Raw genomic sequence first — 23,133 nt, forward strand, 5'->3', positions numbered from 1 at the left:
TATAGTAGAATCTCCTAGACTAATGAGGAACGTCCTTCTGTTTAGTTTAGTACTTAAAGTCGACCTGAAGGCAAGGATGTTATAGCCCTTAGCCTAATGATTTCCTTGTGAATAAATATATTTTCTTAGTCATCAACTAAAATACAAATTCTTCCATAAAAGCCGGTGAATATTTATTTTTGAACCACGTGTAAGTATTTGTTCGTCATCCAAGAGTGTTTGGTTGTTTGTTGTTAAGCATAAAAAAGCTGTTGTGTGTTAAGATTTCTACATTAGCATCGGCCAGGTTCGCTAATAACAGTAGGTTCGAACGGGAGTTTATTGAGTTTGTAAATTTGACTGAGTTTTACGATGAGCGAGAAATAAACAAACTGTATACGTTTGAAATTAAGTGAAACTCTCTTTATTAGTTGTGTAACAGCAACAACAACAAAAAACAAACATGGTGACTATTTACGTAAACGTTCACCACAAACCCTGGCTGTCTATTAATATAATGCGTAGAACTGAAGTTTTTCTGCTCTTAAGACAAACAACCGCAGATCTAAAAATAAAAAAAATAAAAAGAACTCATCTAGTTAGAAAATAAAACAGTATATACTAGAAAAATAGATTTTCTGATTAAAAGAAAGTTTAGTTTTCTGTCTGTCACTATCACATGACCAGTGACACTTTCTTCACATTCGCTGCCTGGACAAACCTCTGTCTTCAACTCTGGCAACAAAAAGGACGTATTTACATTTTTATGGACAGAGTGGCTGACATCTGATGTGAATAATGCAGAGAGAGGCAAGTACACGAGGTCACGTGAGAACAAAAGTCCCTAACACTTGTCTGGACCAGTGCTTCCATGATGAAACTTCATAAAAACAAGCTAAACGAACATTTTATATGAATAAAAATGATGGAAAAAACACATGATATACAAAAAAAATGATATAGTCATATATCATAAAGCTGAATAAGGTGTGATCTTCCTAACGCGGGTATCGAAACCAGAGTTTATATAGCTACAGGCTCTCCGACTGACAGTTGACCCACTGGGGTGCTCATCCAAGAAGGATAAAGAAGGTAAAGTTGCCTTTACCTCATACCGACATTATGAAGACTTCTATCTCATTTACGTGTTTTGAAAATATACTTGTTTGATACTTAAACATTTATCTTACCTAACAGGAAAAGTATTGAAGTGGCTGCTTAGAGACTGTAGCACTGGATATCTTGTAAATAAAGACATTTCGGAAATTGTTAACGAAGCTTAAATACTGTAACTTTGGAATAATGAATACCAAAAGGTTGTGCTGCAGTTACGTATTATTATATTTTGCAAACTGAGATGGACGGATACTTTATTAATGTTTATCTCTAATTAATTTATTTCTTGTGTTATCGTGACAAGCATCTTATAACATATTAGTGAACCCGTGGGGCTATGACCCACATTTATAGGACCGCTATGATATAGATCTATTGGTTGATCTAATATTTCCAACCTATCAATTTAATTATCAACTTTTAATTTCTTTAAGTAACTTACGAACCATATTTAGTAAGCCTACTTATTTGTATTACCTATTGTAAATCTGATGTTTTATTGTCGCATGTCTATAATGAACTGACTCACTGTCTTATAGTTCAGACAGATGTGTGTCTTATTACAACATGTCTATAATGAACTGACTTACTGTCTTATAGTTCAAACAGATGGTTGTTTTATTGCATGTCTATAACGTAATGACTCACTATCTTATAGTTGAGAAAGATGTGTGTCTTATTACAACATGTCTATAATATAATGACTCACTGTCTTATAGTTGAGATATATGGTTGTTTTATTATAACATGTCTATAACGTAATGACTCACTGTTTTATAGTTGAGACAGATGTGTGTCTTATTACAACATCTCTATAATGAACTGACTCACTGTTTTATAGTTAAGACAGATGGGTGTCTTATCATTACATGTGTATAATATAATGACTCACTATCTTATAGTTGAGAAAGATGTGTGTCTTATTACAACATGTCTATAATATAATGACTCACTGTCTTATAGTTGAGATATATGGTTGTTTTATTATAACATGTCTATAACGTAATGACTCACTGTTTTATACTTGAGACAGATGTGTGTCTTATTACAACATCTCTATAATGAACTGACTCACTGTTTTATAGTTAAGACAGATGGGTGTCTTATCATTACATGTGTATAATATAATGACTCACTATCTTATAGTTGAGAAAGATGTGTGTCTTATTACAACATGTCTATAATGAACTGACTCACTGTCTTATAGTTGAGACAGATGGGTGTCTTGTTACAACATGTCCATAATATAATGACTCACTTTGTTATAGTTGAGATAGATGGTTGTTTTATTATAACATGTCTATAATGAACTGACTCACTGTTTTATAGTTGAGACAGATGTGTGTCTTATTACAACATGTCTATAATGAACTGACTCACTGTCTTATAGTTCAGACAGATGTGTGTCTTATTACAACATGTCTATAATGAACTGACTTACTGTCTTATAGTTCAAACAGATGGTTGTTTTATTGCATGTCTATAACGTAATGACTCACTATCTTATAGTTGAGAAAGATGTGTGTCTTATTACAACATGTCGATAATATAATGACTCACTGTGGTATAGTTGAGATAGATGGTTGTTTTATTATAACATGTCTATAATGAACTGACTCACTGTTTTATAGTTGAGACAGATGTGTGTCTTATTACAACATGTCTATAATGAACTGACTTACTGTCTTATAGTTCAAACAGATGGTTGTTTTATTGCATGTCTATAACGTAATGACTCACTATCTTATAGTTGAGAAAGATGTGTGTCTTATTACAACATGTCTATAATATAATGACTCACTGTCTTATAGTTGAGATATATGGTTGTTTTATTATAACATGTCTATAACGTAATGACTCACTGTTTTATAGTTGAGACAGATGTGTGTCTTATTACAACATCTCTATAATGAACTAACTCACTGTTTTATAGTTAAGACAGATGGGTGTCTTATCATTACATGTGTATAATATAATGACTCACTATCTTATAGTTGAGAAAGATGTGTGTCTTATTACAACATGTCTATAATGAACTGACATGTCTATAACGTAATGACTCATTGTTTTATAGTTGAGACAGATGGTTGCTTTATTATAACATGTTTATAATAATGCAATGACTCACTGTCTTATAGTTCAGATAGATGGGTGTCTTATTACAACATGCCTATAATGTAATGACTCACTGTCTTATAGTTAAGACAGATGGGTGTCTTATTATAACATGTGTATACTGTAATAACTCACTGTTTTATAGTTGAGACTGATGGGTGTCTCATTATAACATGTCTATAATGTAATGACTCACTGTTTTATAGTTAAGACAGATGGGTGTCTCATTATAACATGTCTATACTGTAATGACTCACTGTTTTATAGTTGAGACTGATGGGTGTCTCATTATAACATGTCTATACTGTAATAACTCACTGTTTTATAGTTGAGACTGATGGGTGTCTCATTATAACATGTCTATACTGTAATAACTCACTGTTTTATAGTTGAGACTGATGGGTGTCTCATTATAACATGTCTATACTGTAATAACTCACTGTTTTATAGTTGAGACTGATGGGTATCTCATTATAACATGTCTATAATGTAATGACTCACTGTTTTATAGTTGAGACTGATGGGTATCTCATTATAACATGTCTATACTGTAATAACTCACTGTTTTATAGTTGAGACAGATGGGTGTCTCATTATAACATGTGTATACTGTAATAACTCACTGTTTTATAGTTGAGACTGATGGGTATCTCATTATAACATGTCTATACTGTAATAACTCACTGTTTTATAGTTGAGACTGATGGGTATCTCATTATAACATGTCTATAATGTAATGACTCACTGTTTTATAGTTGAGACTGATGGGTATCTCATTATAACATGTCTATAAAGTAATGACTCACTGTCTTATAGTTAAGACTCATGGGTGTCTCATTATAACATGTCTATACTGTAATGACTCACTGTTTTATAGTTAAGACTGATGGGTGTCTCATTATAACATGTCTATACTGTAATAACTCACTGTTTTATAGTTGAGACTGATATGTCCATCATTATAACATGTCTATACTGTAATAACTCACTGTTTACCTATAGTTGAGACTCATGGGTGTAATAACTCACTGATATATAACATAACTCACTGTCTATACTGTAATAACTCACTGATTTTATAGTTGAGACTGATGGGTGTCTCATTATAACATGTCTATACTGTAATAACTCACTGTTTTATAGTTGAGACTGATGGGTACTGATATACCATCCTATATTATAACATGATATACCATACCTATACTGTAATAACTCACTGATATACTATACTGATATACCATAATGTAATAACTCACTGACTCACTGTTTACTGTAATAACTCACTGATATACCCTACTGATGATATACCATACCTATACTCTGTAATAACTCACTGATCTCATACCTACAACACTGATATACCATACCTATACTGTAATAACTCACTGATATACCATACTGTAATAACTCACTGATATACTGTAATAACTCACTGATATACCATACCTACTCTGTAATAACTCACTGATATACCATACCTACTCTGTAATAACTCACTGATATACCATACCTATACTGTAATAACTCACTGATATACCATACCTACTCTGTAATAACTCACTGATATACCATACCTATACTGTAATAACTCACTGATATACCATACCTATACTGTAATAACTCACTGATTACCATTATAGTTGATATACCATACCTGGGTGTAATCTCACTTATAACATGTCTATAATGTAATAACTCACTGATATACCATACCTATACTCACCGTCTTATTATTCAGAAAGATAAACATCTCATTACTTCATATCTGTAATCCACTATTTGTTTTCTATTGTTTGTTTGTTTGTTGGAAAGACAGGTAGGTATAATAGAAAAAAATGTCGAGAGCCGTTACTCATTTCATTTTTGTTGAGGGAGCCATTTTATGACAGTATATCTCTGACGTAATGGCTCGCTCTCGTCTTCAAACAGTAATCTTATTACGACATATCTCTAACACATTATCTCACCGCCATGTTGAGCCAGGCAGATGTTTTATTACAATTTATCACACTCTTTATATCGTAGTAACGCAAAGCTTCATTACGAGCTATCTGCACTCCATCCACCGCTTATGTACACGTGTAATCGAATCCCGGATCTTGACGCTATAACAAGTTGAACTTAGCGTCATTCTGTCATCAAATAATCCAATGAAGAGTTTCTGAGGGGGTGGATTTTTTTAGTTTTTTTTCAATTTCACGTCACTACTCAACACGTGCTTTTTAATTAAACACACACGGGCGACACCTGTGTCTTCCTTTTCTTCGTTTTTTTTAAATAAATCACAAAAAATAACGGATAAATTCGCCTTACTTTAAGAAAACGAAAAGAGAAAGAATTATGAGCTGTCTATATTCCAAATTACGTGACATTATTCGTATAGTTTTGTAGGAAAAATTACGTAATCATTTCATATATTCCTTCATGAGAATAACATACATTTCGTTAAATGAAAAACAAAAAAGTGTACAACATATATTTTTGGTTAACACTAAATATAAATCTTTCAAGTGAGATTAATAAACAAATGTTATGGTCAAATTAGAAGTTCAATACAAATGTCATTGTGTAACTTCATTTTGTTATGATACTTTGTTGGATTATCAAACATAAAAACTTCTGAATTGTTGCCATGCAGGTGATATTTTTAAGTAGCTGAAATATTCTTTATACAATTTGGGTTAAGGTGTTGTTAGCACAATTTTCAAAAGTAGCAGTTTGGCTCGGCGTGGCCAGATGGTTAAGGCACGCGACTCGTAATCTGAGGGTCGCGAGTTCGAATCCCCCTCACACCAAACATGCTCGCTCTTTCAGCCGTGGGGGCGTTATAATGTTACGGTCAATCCAATATTCGTTGGTAAAAGAGTAGCCCAAGAGTTGGCGTTGGGTGGTAATGACTAGCTGCCTTCCCTCTAGTCTTACACTGCTAAATTAGGTACGGCTAGCGCAGATAGCCCTCGAGGTAGCTGTGCGCGAAATTTAAAGAGAAACAAACAAGTAGCAGTTATTATTGTTAAAGAATTGCAATTGATTTCCACTAGATGGCAGCAGCGAAACCATTGTATCGTGAATTTTCTTCACGGAGTCCAAAAATTATAACAACAACAAAAAAAGCCATTGCATATAGCTGAGTTAGTTGTGTTACTGGTGTAACTCCGCACTAAAAACATAAAAATCCTCTACTTCGTGCGATAAGCTCGAGAACTTATAGCTCTAAAATTTGGGATTTGATCTCTTTGCTAGATACAATACAGTCTAAACCACATAGACGTTTTAGTTTAAGGTTTATGACGTTTTTGCGAAACATTAACCAATATAGTTATTAAATATCACACCAAACAGACAACAAGTGAAACTTAAAATGCTGAGGCAGCATTGTGCACAAACTCACATGGAATCGTCTCTCAGGTAACGGAAGTTAAGTCAATATTAATCTAATGGTGTGTTTATACATATGTGTGTGTGAATATATAGAACAGCCATAAACCTTTGTTAAAGTCTTAAACTGGAAGATACTTATTTATTATATCCCTTCATACCCTTAGTGACACAGCGGTATGTCTTCGGGCTCACATCGCTAGAAACCGGGTTTCGATACCCGTGGTGAGCACATCCCAGATAGCCCATTGCGTAGCTTTATGTTTAATTAAAAACAAAAATAATATCTCTTCATTAAGCAGTTATTCCAAGTTTACTGAATGTTTTAGCCCCATATAGAAAGCTTATTTCGAAGAGTTTTTGTTTTGTTTTTTAATTTCGCACAAAGCAACTCGAGGGCTATCTGTGCTAGCCGTTCCTGATTTAGCAGTGTAAGACTAGAGGGAAGGCAGCTAGTCATCACCACCCACCGCCAACTCTTGGGCTACTCTTTTACCAACGAATAGTGGGATTGAACGTCACATTATAACGCCCCACGGCTGGGAGAGCGAGCATGTTTGGTGCGACCGGGATTTGAACCCGCGACCCTCGGATTACGAGTTAACCCACGTGGCCATGCCGGGTCGTTTTATTCATTTCCTGTAAATGAAAAGGTGTTTTTCTAGTATTTATCCACAGAACTTATCGCTAACAGAATTCATACGTTTATGCAAGCAAAGACCAGTCAACCTCCAGTGTACAGATATCAAATTATCTATGAAATGCTTGATTTTAGAAATTTATTACATTCTTGCTTTTATAACACCGCTGTAGCAAAGTAACAATTGCGTTATGAATACCGAAATAGGTTTTGTTAGAAAAAACAACACATTTCGTTTCTGCAGTTAAATTTAAAACACTTTCATTTACAGTTATTATTTTAAACATAACATTTATCATGACGCGGCAAACAGCGATGCAACAAAACTAACTGGTCACTGTCCACATAAAGTTATGTATAAACTAACTGGTCACTGTCACATTAAGTTATGGAACAACAAACTGGTCACTGCTCGCATAAAGTTATGTATAAACTAACTGGTCACTGTCCACATTAAGTTATGGAACAACAAACTGGTCACTGCCCACATAAAGTTATGTATAAACTAACTGGTCACTGTCCATTAAGTTATGGAAAAACATGGTCAACATTAAGTTATGTATAAACTAACTGGTCACTGTCCACATTAAGTTATGGAACAACAAACTGGTCACTGCCCACATAAAGTTATGTATAAACTAACTGGTCACTGTCACATTAAGTTATGGAAAACAAACTGGTCACTGTCCACATAAAGTTATGTATAAACTAACTGGTCACTGTCCACATTAAGTTATGTATTTCAAAACGCATATAGTTATACAGGATAGAGCATTATCAAGGCACTCAACTCGTAAGCTGAGGGTCGCTGGTTGTAATCCCTGTCACACCAAACATGCTCGCCCTTTCAGCCGTGGAGGTTATAATGTTTCGGTTAGTCCCACTATTCGTTGGTAAAAGAGTAGCCCAAGAGTTGGCGGTGGGTGGTGATGACTAGCTGCCTTCCCTCTAGTCTTACACTGCTAGAGACGGCTAGCCCTTGTATAGCTTTGTGCGAAATTCAAAACAAACCAAACCATACTTAAAGCGAGCGCTACCTGACGAAGCACCTTCAAACTTCAATATACCAGGAAAACCCACGAGTTTAAGGTTTTAATGTTGAATGTAAGGTTACGCTTAGATATAAGATATTATTTATTTCATTGTTGTAAAACAATTTTCATCGTACTTATAAAATTCATTCAATTATGATTTCATTAATATTTCGAAATAGAATTCCACTGAGGCCTACTAACCCACTTGCGATACATTGTGACAGGAGTTTCACTGGCCCATTGATGGAAGCCATGTAACCCCAAGTAACACGTGTAAACAAACACTATAATTATGTTGCAGAGAGAGAGAAATAATACACGTATATAAATACAAACAAACTTCGGAATCAGTTTTCAGGACAGTGACCCCCGACACTGACACGAATTGTCACCACGTGCATGAAATGAGATAACGGCTTGCTGAATTACGAAAAATTATAAGTTAGTAAACAAACCCGTAAAAACCTACTGATTGTTGTTCTTCGGTCAAAACTCGACGAAAACAACCTCATATTCCTTCATAATGAGTTTGTTATCCGGTGACACGTAATAAACACAAAATGTCTTTTCTGTTTTATCCGCAAATTATCAATTTTAGGCTATAAGCTACTAGAGTTTATTTACGTTATCACAAATATTGGTGATTTATTTTTTATTTGAAATAATTAAATATCAGTAAACAAAAACTTATTTGTTTACAATTCAAAGTTACACAGTGTGTTGTCTACCACAGGTATCAAAACTTGATTTGTAGAGTTGTAAACATCGATGACTGTAGCGTATTGTTTTAGTTAGTTTGTTTGTTTTTTTTAAATTTCGCACAAAGCTACTCGAGGGCTATCTGTGCTAGCCCTCCTTAATTTAGCAGTGTAAGAGTAAAGGGAAGGCAGCTAGTCATCACCACCCACCGCCAACTCTTGGGCTACTCTTTTACCAACGAATAGTGGGATTGACTGTCACATTATAACGCCCCCACGGCTGAAAGGGCGAGCATGTTTGGCGCGACGGGGTATTGTTTAAGAAATCATGGGCAAAACATCATTGTGAATTTTAATCTAATGGTGGAATAGGGCTCTCTGTCCCAAATAACAAGAAAACGCAACATGAACACGGCTCTTCTGATTCGCGGATTGGTCACACTGACAACTGGCCACGCCTGGTTCTTTCAGTGTATGTATATGTTTATTTGTAGATGTGCGTGTCACCTTCTTCCGACGTATGTTATTCACTACGTTATTCGATATTTTCAGGACAAAGAGATGTACTTCTAGTTGGTCTCGCAGAATACAAGTTCATTACGGAACATGAAATACTTCCAGATTGGTCGATATTATTATTTAATATTTAATATTACTTATTTAAACATTTCGTGGTCTTAAGCCTAATATTTAAAAAACGGCAGTCATTCAGCAAACGACAACAGTTTTGGCAACAGTCAGATAACATAAAAACTAAAAAAGTCCTTCGAATATTATCTGTTTTTAACACTTAAGATTATGGTAGTTGTAAATTGATTTATGTTTATATATATAAGGCTTATCTGGCAAATTCTTATCTTATTGTAACTATTACCAGTAATTTATTACAAACTAACACGTGCATATAACCCGACTTTTAAAACGTCGCACTTTAACTACTTTCCCGCCCTGATTGACCAGTTACACAGTGTAAGTAACCCGTTACAACACATGAACAATAATTGGTCTAATTAATAACGTAGAAGCTCGGAATCTATCAAGAAATGGTGAATAAACAAAGTGTTAGGAAATGTGATGGTGCAAACATTCTGGTGCTACTAACTTGTTGGTGATAGTTCATTGATACAGGCCCAGTGATATAAAGCTTTGGTACATAGTCAGTGTACAGAGTTTGTACGTAATCTCATCGTGTAAGTTATTGGTACGTAATTGTTGGTACGCAGATATTGTTTCCGATGTTTTTGAATTCCGTGCAAAGCTACTTGAGGGCTCTCTGCACTAGCCGACCCTAATTTAACATTTTAAGACTAAAGACACCGCCAACTCATAGGCTACTCTTTTACCAACGAATAGTGGGATTGACCGTAGTTTATAACGTCCCCACGGCTGTAAGATGGGAGCATGTTTGATGTGACGAGACTTAGAACCAACAGTACTCGCATTCCGAGTCGAGCCCCCAAACTTCTTGGCCATGCTGGGCGGGAAACAGTTCTCATACGTTTGTTTGTTTATTTTAAATTTCGCGCAAAGCTATATGAAGGCTATCTGCGCTAGTCGTCCCTAATTTAGGAGTGTAAGACGAGAGGGAAGACAGCTAGTCATCATCACCCACCGCCAACTATTGGGCTACTTTTTTACAAACGAAGAGTGGGATTGACCGTCACATTATAACGCCACCACGGCTGAAAGGGTGAGCATATCTGGTATGACAGGGATTCGAACCCGCGATCCTTATATCACGAGTCGAGTGCCTTAACCCACCTGGCCATGCCGGGCCGTTCTTATAAAATCAAAAACTATTTAAATCAAACTCTTGGTTTATACTGAAAGAGCTTGGAACACGAATAAGAGATGTTGGATTAATAATATTCACAAAACTGGTGAAAATTAGAAAGGTATCTGAAAGTTGTATAAAATACTAATGTGAACAGACACAACGAGTGATTACAGACAAACTATTAGAAGACTGCTACAGAACTAAGTAATACAGAATGACTGGTGTAGAACTAATACTACAGAATGGTTGGTTTAGAACTATTAGTACAGAATGGCTGGTTTAGAACTATTAGTACAGAATGACTGGTATAATACTATTAGTAGAGAATAACTACTATAGAACTATTAGTACAGAATAACTAGTATAGAACTATTAGTACAGAATGGTTGGTTTAAAACTATTAGTACAAAATAACTGGTATAGAACTATTAGTACAGAATAACTGGTATAGAACTATTAGTACAGAATAACTAGTATAGAATTATTAGTACAAAATAACTAGTATAGAACTATTAGTAACTAGTATAGAACTAATAACTAGTATAGAACTATTAGTACAAAATAACTGGTATAGAACTATTAGTACAGAATAATTGGTATAGAACTATTACTACAAAATAACTAGTATAGAACTATTAGTACAGAATAACTATTAGTACAAAATAACTAGTATAGAACTATTAGTACAAAATAACTAGTATAAAACTATTACAAAATAACTGGTATAGAACTATTAGTACAGAATAATTGGTATAGAACTATTACTACAAAATAACTAGTATAGAACTATTAGTACAAAATAACTGGTATAGAACTATTAGTACAAAATAACTAGTATAGAACTATTAGTACAAGAATAACTAGTATAGAACTATTAGTACAGAATAACTAGTATAGAACTATTAGTACAAAATAACTGGTATAGAACTATTAGTACAAAATAACTAGTATAGAACTATTAGTACAGAATAACTAGTATAGAACTATTAGTACAGAATAACTAGTATAGAACTATTAGTACAAAAATAACTGGTATAGAACTATTAGTACAAAATAACTAGTATAGAACTATTAGTACAAAATAACTAGTATAGAACTATTAGTACAGAATAACTAGTATAGAACTATTAGTACAGAATAACTAGTATAGAACTATTAGTACAAAATAACTAGTATAGAACTATTAGTACAAAATAACTAGTATAGAACTATTAGTACAAAATAACTAGTATAGAACTATTAGTACAGAATAACTAGTATAGAACTATTAGTACAAAATAACTAGTATAGAACTATTAGTACAAAATAACTAGTATAGAACTATTAGTACAGAATAACTAGTATAGAACTATTAGTACAGAATAACTAGTATAGAACTATTAGTACAAAATAACTAGTATAGAACTATTAGTACAAAATAACTAGTATAGAACTATTAGTACAGAATAACTAGTATAGAACTATTAGTACAAAATAACTAGTATAGAACTATTAGTACAAATAAACTAGTATAGAACTATTAGTACAGAATAACTGGTATAGAACTATTAGTACAGAATAACTAGTATAGAACTATTAGTACAGAATAACTAGTATAGAACTATTAGTACAGAAAACTAGTGTAGAACTATTAGTACAAAATAACTAGTAGAACTAAGTACAAAATAACTAGTATAGAACTATTAGTACAAAATAACTGGTATAGAACTATTAGTACAGAATAACTAGTATAGAACTATTAGTACAAAATAACTGGAACTATTAGTACAAAATAACTAGTATAGAACTATTAGTACAGAAATAACTAGTATAGAACTATTAGTACAGAATATAGAACTATTAGTACAGAATAACTAGTATAGAACTATTAGTACAAAATAACTAGTATAGAACTATTAGTACAAAATAACTAGTATAGAACTATTAGTACAAAATAACTAGTATAGAACTATTAGTACAGAATAACTAGTATAGAACTATTAGTACAAAATAACTAGTATAGAACTATTAGTACAAAATAACTAGTATAGAACTATTAGTACAGAATAACTAACTAGTATAGAACTATTAGTACAAAATAACTAGTATAGAACTATTAGTACAAAATAACTAGTATAGAACTATTAGTACAGAATAACTAGTATAGAACTATTAGTACAGAATAACTAGTATAGAACTATTAGTACAGAAATAACTAGTATAGAACTATTAGTACAGAATAACTAGTATAGAACTATTAGTACACTATAGAACTAGTACAAAATAACTAGTATAGAACTATTAGTACAGAATAACTAGTATAGAACTATTAGTACAAAATAACTAGTATAGAACTATTAGTACAGAATAACTAGTATAGAACTATTAGTACAGAATAACTAGTATAGAACTATTAGTACAGAATAACTAGTATAGAACTATTAGTACAAAATAACTAGTATAGAACTATTAGTACAAAATAACTAGTATAGAACTATTAGTACAGAATAACTAGTATAGAACTATTAGTACAAAATAACTAGTATAGAACTATTAGTACAGAATAACTAGTATAGAACTATTAGTACAAAATAACTAGTATAGAACTATTAGTACAAAATAACTAGTATAGAACTATTAGTACAGAATAACTAGTATAGAACTATTAGTACAGAATAACTAGTAGAACTAGAACTATATAGAACTATTAGTAAAAAATAACTGGTATAGAACTATTAGTACAAAATAACTAGTATAGAACTATTAGTACAAAATAACTAGTATAGAACTATTAGTACAAAATAACTAGTATAGAACTATTAGTACAAAATAACTAGTATAGAACTATTAGTACAAAATAACTAGTATAGAACTATTAGTACAGAATAACTAGTATAGAACTATTAGTACAAAATAACTAGTATAGAACTATTAGTACAAAATAACTAGTATAGAACTATTAGTACAAAATAACTAGTATAGAACTATTAGTACAAAATAACTAGTACAAAATAACTAGTATAGAACTATTAGTACAGAATAACTAGTATAGAACTATTAGTACAAAATAACTAGTATAGAACTATTAGTACAGAATAACTAGTATAGAACTATTAGTACAAAATAACTAGTATAGAACTATTAGTACAGAATAACTAGTATAGAACTATTAGTACAAAATAACTAGTATAGAACTATTAGTACAGAATAACTAGTATAGAACTATTAGTACAGAATAACTAGTATAGAACTATTAGTACAAAATAACTAGTATAGAACTATTAGTACAGAATAACTAGTATAGAACTATTAGTACAAAATAACTAGTATAGAACTATTAGTACAAAATAACTAGTATAGAACTATTAGTACAAAATAACTAGTATAGAACTATTAGTACAAAATAACTAGTATAGAACTATTAGTACAAAATAACTAGTATAGAACTATTAGTACAGAATAACTAGTATAGAACTATTAGTACAAAATAACTGGTATAGAACTATTAGTACAAAATAACTAGTATAGAACTATTAGTACAAAATAACTAGTATAGAACTATTAGTACAAAATAACTAGTATAGAACTATTAGTACAAAATAACTAGTATAGAACTATTAGTACAAAATAACTGGTATAGAACTATTAGTACAAAATAACTAGTATAGAACTATTAGTACAAAATAACTAGTATAGAACTATTAGTACAGAATAACTGGTATAGAACTATTAGTACAAAATAACTAGTATAGAACTATTAGTACAAAATAACTAGTATAGAACTATTAGTACAAAATAACTAGTATAGAACTATTAGTACAAAATAACTGGTATAGAACTATTAGTACAAAATAACTAGTATAGAACTATTAATACAAAATAACTAGTATAGAACTATTAGTACAGAATAACTGGTATAGAACTATTAGTACAAAATAACTGGTAAAGAACTATTTGTACAAAATAACTGGTATAGAACTATTTGTACAAAATAACTGGTATAGAACTATTAGTACAAAATAACTGGTATAGAAATATTACTACAAAATAACTAGTATAGATCTATTAGTACAAAATAACTAGTATAGAACTATTAGTACAGAATAACTGGTATAGAACTATTAGTACAAAATAACTGGTATAGAACTATTTGTACAAAATAACTAGTATAGAACTATTAGTACAAAATAACTAGTATAGAACTATTAGTACAGAATAACTATAGAACTATTAGTACAGAATAACTAGTATAGAACTATTAGTACAAAATAACTAGTGTAGAACTATTAGTACGAAATAACTAGTATAGAACTATTAGTACAAAATAACTGGTATAGAACTATTAGTACAAAATAACTAGTATAGAACTATTACTACAAAATAACTAGTATAGAACTATTAGTACAGAATAACTGGTATAGAACTATTAGTACAGAATAACTAGTATAGAACTATTAGTACAGAATAATTTGTATAGAACTATTACTACAAAATAACTAGTATAGAATTATTAGTACAAAATAACTAGTATAGAACTATTAGTACAAAATAACTAGTATAGAACTATTAGTACAGAATAACTAGTATAGAACTATTAGTACAGAATAACTAGTATAGAACTATTAGTACAAAATAACTGGTATAGAACTATTAGTACAAAATAACTAGTATAGAACTATTAGTACAGAATAACTGGTATAGAACTATTAGTACAGAATAACTAGTATAGAACTATTAGTACAGAATAACTAGTATAGAACTATTAGTACAGAATAACTAGTATATAACTATTAGTACAAAATAACTAGTATAGAACTATTAGTACAGAATAACTAGTATAGAACTATTAGTACAAAATAACTAGTATAGAACTATTAGTACAGAATAACTGGTATATAACTATTAGTACAAAATAACTAGTGTAGAACTATTAGTACGAAATAACTAGTATAGAACTATCAGAACAAAATAACTAGTATAGAACTATTAGTACAGAATAACTAGTATAGAACTATTAGTACAAAATAACTAGTATAGAACTATTAGTACAAAATAACTAGTATAGAACTATTAGTACAGAATAACTAGTATAGAACTATTAGTACAAAATAACTAGTATAGAACTATTAGTACAGAATAACTAGTATAGAACTATTAGTACAGAATAACTAGTGTAGAACTATTAGTACAGAATAATTGGTATAGAACTATTAGTACAAAATAACTGGTATAGACTATTAGTACAAAATAACTGGTATAGAACTATTAGTACAAAATAACTGGTGTAGAACTATTAGTACAGAATAACTAGTGTAGAACTATTAGTACAAAATAACTAGTATAGAACTATTAGTACAGAATAACTAGTATAGAACTATTAGTACAAAATAACTAGTATAGAACTATTAGTACAAAATAACTAGTATAGAACTATTTGTACAAAATAACTAGTGTAGAACTATTAGTAGAAAATAACTAGTATAGAACTATTAGTACAGAATAACTGATATAGAACTATTAGTACAAAATAACTGGTATAGAACTATTAGTACAAAATAACTAGTATAGAACTATTAGTACAGAATAACTAGTATATAACTATTAGTACAAAATAACTAGTGTAGAACTATTAGTACGAAATAACTAGTATAGAACTATTAGTACAAAATAACTAGTATAGAACTATTAGTACAGAATAACTAGTATAGAACTATTAGTACAAAATAACTAGTATAGAACTATTAGTACAAAATAACTAGTATAGAACTATTAGTACAGAATAACTGGTATAGAACTATTAGTACAAAATAACTAGTATAGAACTATTAGTACAGAAAAACTAGTGTAGAACTATTAGTACAGAATAACTAGTGTAGAACTATTAGTACAGAATAATTGGTATAGAACTATTAGTACAAAATAACTGGTATAGATTATTAGTACAAAATAACTGGTATAGAACTATTAGTACAAAATAACTAGTGTAGAACTATTAGTACAGAATAACTAGTGTAGAACTATTAGTACAAAATAACTAGTATAGAACTATTAGTACAGAATAACTAGTATAGAACTATTAGTACAAAATAACTAGCATAGAACTATTAGTACAAAATAACTAGTATAGAACTATTTGTACAAAATAACTAGTGTAGAACTATTAGTACAAAATAACTAGTATAGAACTACTAGTACAAAATAACTAGTTTAGAACTATTAGTACAGAATAACTTGTATAGAACTATTAGTACAGAATAACTAGTATAGAACTATTAGTACAGAATAACTAGTATAGAACTATTAGTACAAAATAACTGGTATAAAACTATTTCTACAAAATAACTAGTATAGAACTATTTGTACAAAATAACTGGTATAGAACTATCAGTACAAAATAACTAGTATAGAACTACTAGTACAAAATAACTAGTATAGAACTATTAGTACAGAATAACTGGTATAGAACTATTAGTACAAAATAACTAGTATAGAACTATTAGTACAGAATAACTTGTATAGAACTATTAGTACAGAATAACTAGTATAGAACTATTAGTACAGAATAACTAGTATAGAACTATTAGTACAAAATAACTGGTATAGAACTATTTCTACAAAATAACTAGTATAGAACTATTTGTACAAAATAACTGGTATAGAACTATTAGTACAAAATAACTAGTATAGAACTATTAGTACAGAATAACTGGTATAAAACTATTAGTACAAAATAACTAGTATAGAACTATTATTACAAAATAACTATTATAGAACTATTAGTACAAAATAACTAGTATAGAACTATTAGTACAAAATAACTAGTATAGAACTATTAGTACAGAATAACTGGTATAGAACTATTAGTACAAAATAACTGGTATAGAACTATTAGTACAGAATAACTGGTATAGAACTATTAGTACAAAATAACTGGTATAGAACTATTTGTACAAAATAACTGGTATAGAACTATTTGTACAAAATAACTGGTATAGAACTATTTGTACAAAATAACTGGTATAGAACTATTAGTAAAAAATAACTGGTATAGAACTATTAGTACAAAATAACTAGTATAGAACTATTAGTACAAAATAACTAGTATAGAACTATTAGTACAGAATAACTGGTATAGAACTATTAGTACAAAATAACTGGTATAGAACTATTTGTACAAAATAACTAGTATAGAACTATTTGTACAAAATAACTAGTGTAGAACTATTAGTACAGAATAACTGGTATAGAACTATTAGTACAGAATAACTAGTATAGAACTATTAGTACAAAATAACTAGTGTAGAACTATTAGTAGAACTATTAGTACAAAATAACTAGTATAGAACTATTAGTACAAAATAACTAGTATAGAACTATTAGTACAAAATAACTGGTATAGAACTATTAGTACAAAATAACTAGTATAGAACTATTAGTACAAAATAACTAGTATAGAACTATTAGTACAAAATAACTGGTATAGAACTATTTGTACAAAATAACTAGTGTAGAACTATATGTACAAAATAACTAGTGTAGAACTATTAGTACAAAATAACTAGTATAGAACTATTAGTACAAAATAACTAGTGTATTACTATTAGTACAAAATAACTGGTATAGAACTATTAGTACAAAATAACTGGTATGGAACTATTAGTACAGAATAACTAGTATAGAACTATTAGTACAAAATAACTAGTATAGAACTATTAGTACAAAATAACTGGTATAGAACTATTAGTACAAAATAACTGGTATAGAACTATTAGTACAAAATAACTAGTATAGAACTATTAGTACAAAATAACTAGTATAGAACTATTAGTACAGAATAACTGGTATAGAACTATTAGTACAAAATAACTGGTATAGAACTATTTGTACAAAATAACTAGTGTAGAACTATTAGTACAGAATAACTGGTATAGAACTATTAGTACAGAATAACTAGTATAGAACTATTAGTACAAAATAACTAGTGTAGAACTATTAGTACAAAATAACTAGTATAGAACTATTAGTACAAAATAACTAGTATAGAACTATTAGTACAAAATAACTGGTATAGAACTATTAGTACAAAATAACTGGTATAGAACTATTAGTACAAAATAACTAGTATAGAACTATTAGTACAAAATAACTAGTATAGAACTATTAGTACAGAATAACTGGTATAGAACTATTAGTACAAAATAACTGGTATAGAACTATTTGTACAAAATAACTAGTATAGAACTATTTGTACAAAATAACTAGTGTAGAACTATTAGTACAGAATAACTGGTATAGAACTATTAGTACAGAATAACTAGTATAGAACTATTAGTACAAAATAACTAGTGTAGAACTATTAGTAGAACTATTAGTACAAAATAACTAGTATAGAACTATTAGTACAAAATAACTAGTATAGAACTATTAGTACAAAATAACTGGTATAGAACTATTAGTACAAAATAACTAGTATAGAACTATTAGTACAAAATAACTAGTATAGAACTATTAGTACAAAATAACTGGTATAGAACTATTTGTACAAAATAACTAGTGTAGAACTATATGTACAAAATAACTAGTGTAGAACTATTAGTACAAAATAACTAGTATAGAACTATTAGTACAAAATAACTAGTGTATTACTATTAGTACAAAATAACTGGTATAGAACTATTAGTACAAAATAACTGGTATAGAACTATTAGTACAGAATAACTAGTATAGAACTATTAGTACAAAATAACTAGTATAGAACTATTAGTACAAAATAACTGGTATAGAACTATTAGTACAAAATAACTAGTATAGAACTATTAGTACAGAATAACTAGTGTAGAACTATTAGTACAAAATAACTAGTATAGAACTATTAGTACAAAATAACTAGTATAGAACTATTTGTACAAAATAACTAGTGTAGAACTATTAGTACAGAATAACTAGTATAGAACTATTAGTACAAAATAACTAGTATAGAACTATTAGTACAAAATAACTGGTATAGAACTATTAGTACAAAATAACTAGTATAGAACTATTAGTACAGAATAACTAGTATAGAACTATTAGTACAAAATAACTAGTATAGAACTATTAGTACAAAATAACTAGTATAGAACTATTAGTACAGAATAACTAGTGTAGAACTATTAGTACAAAATAACTAGTATAGAACTATTAGTACAGAATAACTAGTATAGAACTATTAGTACAGAATAACTAGTATAGAACTATTAGTACAGAATAACTAGTATAGAACTATTAATATAGAATGGTTGGTTTAGAACTATTAGTACAAAATGACCGGTATAGAATTATTGATTCAGAGTTAATAATGCAGAATGACTGGTATAAAGCTTCCAGTAAAGACTTACTAGTATTTCCTGAGTGATATATAGCTACTGGGGTATACTTACTAGTAGAGAGTGGCTGGTATATCACTACTAGTGTAGACTTGCAGGATGAGAGTGGCTGGTTTATCACTACTAGTGTAGACTTGCAGGATGAGAGTGGCTGGTACATCACTACTAGTTTAGACTTGCAGGATGAGAGTGGCTGGTATATCACTACTAGTTTAGACTTGCAGGATGAGAGTGGCTGGTATATCACTACTAGTTTAGACTTGCTGGATGAGAGTGGCTGGTACATCACTACTAGTTTAGACTTGCTGGATGAGAGTGGCTGGTATATCACTACTAGTTTAGACTTACTGGTAGAGAGTAGTAGGTATATAACTATTAGCACCACTGACTGATGCAGAGCCAAGATTGTAATATTATTTCCAATCAATAATCTCTTTGTTCTACTTGACAAACGTTGTGAGAAAGTGACCAGTCACGTGGTGTTTGTATCGAGAAAAAACCCACAAACAAAACGAGTTTTCCTGGAAAATGAATTATTTTATTTCTGTCAGTTTTAATTGGCTTTCATCTGTTCAACAGATATTCATCTGGGAACTGACATCTGGATATATATCTGGTAGAAGCGATCGTCCACTTGTGTACGTCTATGTTGTGTCATAAGTAAAGTTCGTTTTCACTGCCATGAGGTGTGTCCAATCTGTTTATTTCTCATGCAATTTAAAATACATCGAATATTTTGATTCATGTTATTTACAGATTTTTTACTCAACTCTCCCTGAAAACACACTTATTCAATACCTGCTAGGAAGTCAGTTACACAGGAATCACATCAGTGGTGGCTGCATGGAAAAGATCAATCTATTAGAAGTCAAATAAAAGTTCAAGTTGGATTGTCTTCGGCCTCTCGTCTTCAGACGAAAGACTTTCGAAATGTTGTCCTCTACATTTGTGCCTCCACAACAGGAAGTTACTGTCCATTGTAAAAGTTTTATCATGAATACCCTGCCTAAACAATCTATCAAAGAATAAGCTGGATAGGATTTACAACGCCAGATTCCCTTTATTTCATGTCTCTCTCATCCAAGCCCAAAGGGTGGTTAGGGCAGAAGCCCAAAGGGTAGTCAGGGCACAAGACCAAAGGGTGGTTAAGGCACAAGACCAAAGGGTGGTTAGGGCACTCGACTTCAATCTGAAGATCACCGATTCGAATCCCTGTAGCATCGAACATGATCGCCCTTTCAGACATGGAGTGTAATAATGTGACGATCAATCCCACTAGTCGTTAGTAAATGAGTAGCCCGAGAATTAACAGTCAATAATGTTGGCCAGTTGACTTTCCTCTAGTCTACCACTGCTAAATTACAGCCTCTGGTGCAAATAGCCCTCGTTTAGCTTTGCACGAAGTTTTAAACAAACCAAATCAAAATCAAGCCAGACGTAACATTCATGTCAAAGAACCTCTGAGAATCCTTGTTAAGTCGTTGAGAAAAAAAAACAAAATCAAGCCAGATGTAGCAAGATGACTTGCTTGTGAACACTAATAATAAATTGTAACACTTATTTCTCTGGTTTTGTGAATATTACGGGAAAAAAATTATTGTTTCTTTGAATTTCACGCAAAGCAACACGAGGGCTATCTGCGCTAGCCGTCCCTAATTTAGTAGTGTAAGACTAGAGGGAAGGCAGCTAGCCATCATCAGCCAGTGCCAGCTTGTGGATTATTTTCTTACAAACGAATAATTACTTTATAACGCCCCTATGTCCAAAAGGACGAACATAGCTGGTGGGACAAAGATTCTAACTCACGACTCGCTGTTTGTGAGCTCTAACTACTTGGGCATGCCAGACCTAAGTGTCTAATGTGTATGTGTGTATTCTGTTCACTGATAGAAAGACACTAGCCAAGGTTAAAATGTAAATGTCTATTAAACTCATAGAAGTGAGAACTTAGGGATTTTATAATCCCAATATGGCATGCCAAAAGACCTATGAAAGTCATTCGCGACGTTAAAGCGGTATATCGAAATGGCTACCAAAACTCGAACCGATTAAACTTGATCTTTGGGACGTCCATCTAAGTTCGTTTGCAAAACTTGGTCAAAATTGTTTAAGCCAGCTCCGAATACTTGTTTTTATTAAACAGATAGATGGACATGCATCTCCCTACATAGATATTTCTTAACTTCCTAGAAGGTATTCAAACTTCTGCCCTAACGTCAGTAGCAGACTTTGTCTTTGGTGATAGTTCAAAAGGACTGAGGCGAAACTACGAACAGCTTTTTAAGTCAACAATAAATGTTAACATGCTGAGTACCTGTATATTTAACCTAGATGTTTCAAACCTCTTTCGAATGTTCGTACTAAAAATTCAACTCATCATTTTCTATTATGCTCGTAATGTATTCCTACATTTTTTTTTCAAAGATAAAACTATATATTTGATCAGTCTCCTATGTACATTATAGATATTGTCTATGTTTACTTCCCTTGATACAATAAGAAGTTAATTAAATCATGATTCACACGATTATTCTAAGAAATACTCATATAATTACACCCCTGTACGCATGCTTACTGGTCTGGTCAAATGCTGCAGAGAAAGATATAAAGACGTTTTCTGAGAAATATCATGTTTCTGATGCTTAAAAATACATCAAAAGAGGTATATATCTGACAGATAAAGTGGCTTAGAAAATGTTGAAATTTTCTCTTCTATGGCCATGGAACTTCTATTATTTCGCCTGTTGTCTCCTAACCTTAATGATGTTTATTTTGAAGGAATTACCACCAGATCACTGAAATTAATGGAAATAACTGGTTCGGAACCTGTTTTTCCAGCCTAATACGTAAACGTCAAGTTTCTAGATATACAGAAACCGGCGTGATATTTTATATTGTGACTGGACAGTATGAATACATGATAAAGTTTTTCTCTTTCAGATCAAACAGTGGAACACCATTTTATCTTATAGATTGCACAGCCATGCTAGGCTGGATATTAAACGTACTTGGTACGAGCTCTTTTCTTAGGATCAAACAGTGGAACACCAAT

General features: G+C 31.0%; 1 long non-coding RNA gene across 1 annotated transcript; it reads right to left on the reverse strand.

Moving 5' to 3' along the window:
• Positions 1 to 278: 278 nt before the first annotated feature.
• Positions 279 to 20,662, reverse strand: LOC143256704 (uncharacterized). Its single transcript, XR_013031445.1, has 2 exons — positions 20,136 to 20,662; positions 279 to 544 (listed from the first exon to the last, which is right to left on the reverse strand). It is a non-coding gene; the product is annotated as an uncharacterized LOC143256704 (long non-coding RNA).
• Between the last annotated feature and the right edge of the window lie 2,471 nt (positions 20,663 to 23,133).

Source organism: Tachypleus tridentatus, chromosome 1, assembly GCF_004210375.1.
Source record: "Tachypleus tridentatus isolate NWPU-2018 chromosome 1, ASM421037v1, whole genome shotgun sequence".
NCBI classification, from domain to species: domain Eukaryota; kingdom Metazoa; phylum Arthropoda; class Merostomata; order Xiphosura; family Limulidae; genus Tachypleus; species Tachypleus tridentatus.